General features: G+C 50.0%; 1 long non-coding RNA gene across 2 annotated transcripts; it reads right to left on the bottom strand.

Annotated features, from left to right (window-relative positions):
* Positions 1-514: 514 nt before the first annotated feature.
* LOC116592858 lies at positions 515-5,865 on the bottom strand. 2 transcript variants are annotated; one of them, XR_004286632.1, is made up of 4 exons: positions 5,659-5,865; positions 3,903-3,961; positions 1,397-1,450; positions 515-545 (listed from the first exon to the last, which is right to left on the bottom strand). It is a non-coding gene; the product is annotated as an uncharacterized LOC116592858 (long non-coding RNA). The 2 variants fall into 2 exon arrangements; XR_004286633.1 differs by having other exon boundaries at positions 519-548.
* Positions 5,866-6,401: the final 536 nt, after the last annotated feature.

Here is a 6,401-nt window from a genome sequence, read left to right as displayed (position 1 = left end):
AGGGGCTCGGAAGAGTTCTGGGGGAAGAGTATTTTAGGCAGAGGGATAGGCAAGTGCAAAGACCTTGATTGAGGTTGGAATGAGTTTAGTGTGCCCAAGGTCAGAGACAAGGTCAGTGTGGCCGCAGCAGGGTACGAGGAGGGAGGAGTGTGACATAAGGCCTCTGCTTGCATGACTCAAGTCAAAGAACATTTCCTGGGGAAAGCAAGCTTTTGCCCACATTATGAGGGATGGGTGGGGTTTAGAGCAGGCAAAAGGAGAGAAGACTCTACCATGAATATAGTCTCTGATTCTCTAGGTTAGATGCGGCTGAGCCAAAGAATCAGCCAATACAGTAATTGTCACCATCCAGGGTTTACTGGCAAAGACCTTTCACAGGTTTACACTGAAGAAGAGACATTTCCAACACATATGTGATCCTTGTCTTCATCTTCAAACATTTTATTGGACGGGGTGCCTGGGAGGCTGTCAGCCGAGCATCTGACTCTTGTTCTCAGCTGAGGTGAGTTCAAGCCCCGTGTTGGACTCCATGCTTGGAATGGAATCTACTTTAAAAAAAAAAAATTAATTGGCTGCTTGTACAAGAGGAGTAAAATCTGTGGCACTCCCCAGTGTTGACTCAGGACCTGGACCGATGGAGGCAAGCTCCAGAGGAACCAATCTGGGTGCAATGGACAGAGAAGTAAATAAGCGAAGTTGAACCAAAAGAAAACTGACTTAGGCAAGTAATGAGAGTCCCAGCCCTGAAGTCACGTAAGCCACGGTAAGGTGAGAACTTAACAGAGATATGGAGGGAAACGGAGGATCATTTTGGGGTGTGGCCAGCCCTGCACTGCCGTTTGCTCACAGCAGTCCCTTTTAGGACAATGTCCCAATGTCATTAACAGTGCTCTCTTCCTTCCCAGAAGAATCCCAGAGCAAATGACGAGTCATATGGTCTCCTAACTTGAAGACCTCTTTCAAACCTGAGAGTCTGTGATTGTCTTCCCCACCCTGTAGCCTCTCCCCAGCACTTGAGCCTTAGCATTTATTTGAACAGTGCTCCTCCGGGAGCCCTGCCCTAAGCCCCTAGACTAGGTGGAGGCTGTTTGTTCCATTCGCCTGGCAAATCTTCTCCTGCATCACCAGCCTGAGTTTCCTTCTGGAAACCTACTTCCAAGTCTCAGGGGTGGGCAGGGGAAGCGCAGGACTCAGCCTGGCCAAGCAGAGCATTCCGATCATCCTGACCATGGACATCATTGTGGGAACTGAGGGCACCATTCTGGGAGCCTGTAGAGAACAAAGCCCACAGAGAGGCTGAGCAGAGAGATGAGACAGAGGCTTCGTCCTGAAGCTGCCATTAAAACACCAGGATTGAGCCATGCCTGAAGCCAGCTCCCCCCAGCTTGTCACTTACCTAAGCCAACAAGTCCCCCTTTTCATCAAGCCAGTTGGGTAGGTTTTCTGCCACCTGCACAGGAGAGATCTCTGATCAATCTGGCCCCCCATGTGGTGTCCTCAGAGCATCTTGCATTTTTCCTGTGACAACTCTATCACCCTTTTGAAGGTGCAGATGTCAGATCTGACCCTCCCACCAAAAGAGAAGTACTCTGAGAGCCGGGTATCTGCCTACATCCTCCCAAACCAGGAGTATGGCTCCCTCCCTCCCATATTGGGGTCTCCACAGAGGGGACTCCATGGAAAGGCATCCCCTGACCACCCTGTCTAAAACAGCTCCTCCTATGATGTTCTGCATCTCAGGCCATGTGGGTTCTCTACAGAGTATCTATTCTGTTAATTTATAACATTTCCTATAGATTCCATTTTCATGAGCTTATCATCTGTCTCCCATGAGAATGCAAATAAATGTAACTCACTTGGAGCAGGGACCTTGTTTCTTGGGTTCTCTGCTACAGTTAAAATGCCTGGGTCAATGCAGTATGCAATAAGCTTGGTGAGGGAGCCAGCAAGTGGACTGCGCTGGCCCAGGAATGAGATGGGAGAATGGAGGCAAGGGGCTTAACATAGTGCCTAGATAAGGGCAAGCACTTGATCACTGTTAACTGCTCTTTCTACCACCACTTCCACTGTAACTACTCCTTCTTACTACTAGCCGCCCAGCTCTGGGCCAGGCGCAGTGACACAGCTAACCCATTCATATTATTTCATATTCTTCACAATATCCAGAAGCAGATATTAGTGTTATCCTCACTTCACAGATAAGAAAAGGAGGCACAGAGGGGTCCCTGGGGGCTCCATCAGTTAAGCATCTGCCTTTGGCTCAGGTCATGATCCCAGGGTCCTGGGATTGAGCCCCCACATCGGGCTCCCTGCTCAGCTGGGCGTCTGCTTCTCCCTCTCCCTCTGCCCCATCTTGAGCTTCCTCTCTCTCTCTCTCTCTCTCAAATAAATAAATAAAATCTTAAAAAAAAAAGGAAGGAAGAAAAGAAAAAAGAAAAGGAGGTGCAGAGAGATAAATTAACTCGACCAAGGTCACACAGCCAAGTAGCAGAGCCGAGGATGGACTCCAGGATATGTGGCACCAACATCTATCACTTCACCATAAGTTAAACAGTTTAAATTAAACAATTAAATTTCCATAGTGCCTTGGTGGAAATAAGCAAGGCAGAGTCTCCGAGCCCAGAGTGTAGACCAGAGACATGAAATAGAATGAGTGCCCACACATAATATTTAATTAATTACCTATTCATTGCATTTGGGGGCATGGGAGTCACTCTGGGCCACAGAAGCCAAACTTACAGACTCCTCTCTGTGGCTGGCATGGCTTTATCCTCATTGAAGCTAAGAGATCCTATAAGCCGTAATTTTAGCTTCTTGCAACTCACACAGTCCAGTGGAAAAGCAGCCTTCCCCAAGATCTTTGCCTTCAAGGACTGGTAGGGAGGGAGGTGGGGAGTGCAGGGAAGGAGGCAGAAGGCAGACTGTTGGTTACATTCAAGATTATATTTGAACTGATTTATAAAGTGTCACATGGAAAATGGGCCTTTAAATGGGAGTCCACGCTCCTTCACGCTGCCATTTCTCTTCTCCCCATCTACGAGAAGTGTCCTCGCTGCACTCTCTCTCCTCCCACTTCTGAGCAGTGGACGGGCACCTTCCAGAGGGACCAAGAATCAAATCAAAATTATATTTCTCTTGCTATCTCTCAGACGAGTGAAACGGTTCACTCCGCTGTCTCCTGGAGGCTCAGGGGGCCAGGGAAGGGTTAGTAATAATAACACTGTGTATTCATAGACCACTGTTCGGCAAGGAGCGCCTGCAAATATTACCTTGCAGCAGCCGTATTATTAACTGGTAACTGAGCTTTCATCCCTAAGTTACAGGCTGGAGTGAGGCCCCTGAGGCCAGTTAATCCAAAAGCTGCTTCTAAAAATGGATAGACCAAAGGGTGAGTCCACGAGCCCTCCCTCCTGTCTAAAGGTCTCGGAGCCCTCACTTAGAAGAGCAGCTCAACAGGGGGAAAGGCAAAGGAGCTCTATCAGTTAATGATGCTTTCTGCTGCTGGTAACAGAACACCTGAGAAAAGAACAAACAACAGGCTGCCAGAATTGATTCAGTGGCTCAGTGATGTAAGGGCAGTGTCTGTGCCATTCTCTTGTCCTTTCCCTCATAGTTATAAAATGGCTGCAACCGCTCCAGGCATCATGCCCCCAATTCCAGGCAGGATGAAAGACAGAGGAGAATAAGGACAGCTCTACCTAGCCCTTTTACCAAAAGAGCAAATGCTTTCTCAAAAACCTCAACCCCACCCCCAGCAGACTTACACTTACATCTCACTGGCTAAAATAGGATCACGCCCATGCACCTAGCTGTACTCTGGACTAGTCCTGATGAGAGAAAATGTTGGGAGGAGGTGCTGGATAAACCAGCTAACAGTGCAGGGTAGTAGAAAGAGCACTAACCTGGAAGTCAGATGATCAAGATCTTCTCATACCTGTGTCTATGAACTCAGCTTCCCCATCTATAAAATGAGAAAAACTGAGCCAGATGATCTATAGCTCTGACATGAGTCAGTTTATGACTTCTACAGAAATAGCCGGGGCTGGTACATAAAGTAGCAACAGGCTATAATCCCCAGCTCCTTGTTCCACTCGGGAACTGTAGCCCCAAGCGCTGGAGGTCCTCGAGTCTGGTCTAAGAGGAAAAGAATTATGGCCATGGGGAGATCAGAGCGACTGGAGGGTCAAGACTTTGGGGCTCCATTTCCTTGTTCATACTCCTGACTCCCCAAGAGTTTGGGTATATCCAGAATACACGATCTAAACTAAAAGTATTTGCAATAGTGTTGAACACTCCACAAAATTTACTACGCACCAGACACTTTGCTAAAAGCTTCATCTATGTCTTTTCAAATCCTAACAATCCCATAATGTAGGTGTTAATAATAACCCATTCAGTAGATGCCCGGTGGTGGGTATTAAGGAGGGCACATATTGCCTGGAGCACTGGGTATTATATGCAAACGACGAATCATGGAACACTACACCAAAAACGAATGATGTACTGTATGCTGACGAACATAACGTGATTTTTAAGATTATTTAAAACACAGATGAGTCAACTGAGACCTCAAGACATGCTCTTGTCCAACTTTATAAAGCTATGAATTGGAGGAGCTGGTGTACAACCCCAGTCTTACCAAGAGCCCAGGTTCTCAGCACAACCCGATATTTATTCATCCTCTACCCATCCTTTATCTTGCTTATCCTTATTCCCCTGGCAACCCTCGGGAGTCCTCCTCTTTCACAGAGGAGATAAGTGAGTCTCCCAGACATTAGGTGATCTGAAGTGACCAGCTGGAGGTCGAATCAGAACAGAGCACTCACTCTGGGTAACACTCTCGCCATGATGCCCTTCTGTGCAGGAGCGTGCCCTGGCAAAAGCCTCTGGGAGGCTCCTCGCCTTCGGAGCTCTTCTGTATAAGCCCTTCCGGTACGGAAGAGTCCAGAAAACTAGTCCATGCTGACCCGGCTTGGCCAGCTCTGGAGTGAGCCTTGTCAGCAGTAGCCCGGGAGGGGCATCGTGAGCGGATTTTGGAAGGTAAGGGTGTCGGAAGAGCTGTGTCACGGCTGGAGTTGACTAACAGCCCAGATCAACCTCTTCTGTGGCTACTCTCGGGCTCAGTTTGGGCAGCGATGCGGAGCAGAGAGGGAGACCTCGAGCCTCACAGCCCCCCTCTAGGGCTCTCCTCTCCTAGAGAAGGCAAATCGGATGACAGCCACCGCTTCCCAGAAGAGAAAACCCCAGCACACTGGACTGACGAGTTCTAGAGTTCTGGTTCAGGGCTACCACTTCCAGCCTTCGGGGTGCGGATTCTCCGGCCAAAGTTGGTGGCCCCGCGAGCCTCCCCTCACAGTCCACAGCAGGCCCACGGCCAGGCCACACCCAGCTCCGAGGTGGAGGACGCAGGGACACCTCCTGTGCGGACGCAGTGTCACTTGGGGTGCCTTTGGGAGTCAAGAGGAAGCTCAGGAGATCTGCACGGTCTCGTCAACACCCCTGCCTCCGCGGACACATCCCCACAGACACGTAAAGAGGAGCACACGGGCTCCTGGCAAGACGCTACCTCCCTCTCCCCTGACCCAACGCGAATGCGAGGCTCTGATTTTAACATCACAAAATGCAGAGACCCAAACTGCCCCTGGGTTGGATACACACCGGCAACTCCATGACGTGACAGACGCAGCGAGTTTCTCGGTGGTTCTCCCGGCTTTCCCATCCTGCTGGCAGCACAGCTGCCCTGCTCAAAGCACCACAACCTCCCACCACAACCTCCCACGACAACTTCCAAAGACAGGAACGAGCGAGTCCTTCCCCCCACAGCCCGCTCCTTTTGAAGGAGGAGGAAAAGTTTCCCAGAAGCCCTCAGCAGCCTCATTGGGCAATTTGCGTCACGTGATTGTCCCACCTCCTGTCACTGGCCCGCAGGAGAACGGGAGGACGTGTTCCGTTACACCAATCAGCATTCAGCACCGCCCCCAAGCTGGGGAGCGCTGCGGAGCTGATCGGAGCCTGGATTCCTTGGGAAGAGTGGAGGCGGGAAGGAAATGACCGCTGGGGAGGCCTCCATTTCAAGTGCTGCAAATGAGTAACTCCAAACCCTTACATGTTTGGCCACATCACACTGTCCCCAGGGCAAATGCTTCTGCTAAGAACTTCCCCAAAGACTTCTCTTCTGCGTGTCCTTCTCACATCATTGCTCCCCTTGCTAAGACAGCAGAACTGGATTGAAGGTGGTTGATTCTCTGACAGAATTCCAGAAACTATTTTGAAAATGGCACTAGAGTCACCGAGAAGCCCTACAACAGGTCCCTCCCAGACCTCGATCCCTAGAACCCTCCTCTCCCCCACAGCCAATGCCATTTAGCAACCCTGTCCCTGCGGTTGGTCAGACACAGAGC

This window comes from Mustela erminea, chromosome 6, assembly GCF_009829155.1.
Source record: "Mustela erminea isolate mMusErm1 chromosome 6, mMusErm1.Pri, whole genome shotgun sequence".
Taxonomy (NCBI): Eukaryota; Metazoa; Chordata; class Mammalia; order Carnivora; family Mustelidae; genus Mustela; species Mustela erminea.
This window is presented reverse-complemented; position numbering and strand designations above follow the sequence as displayed.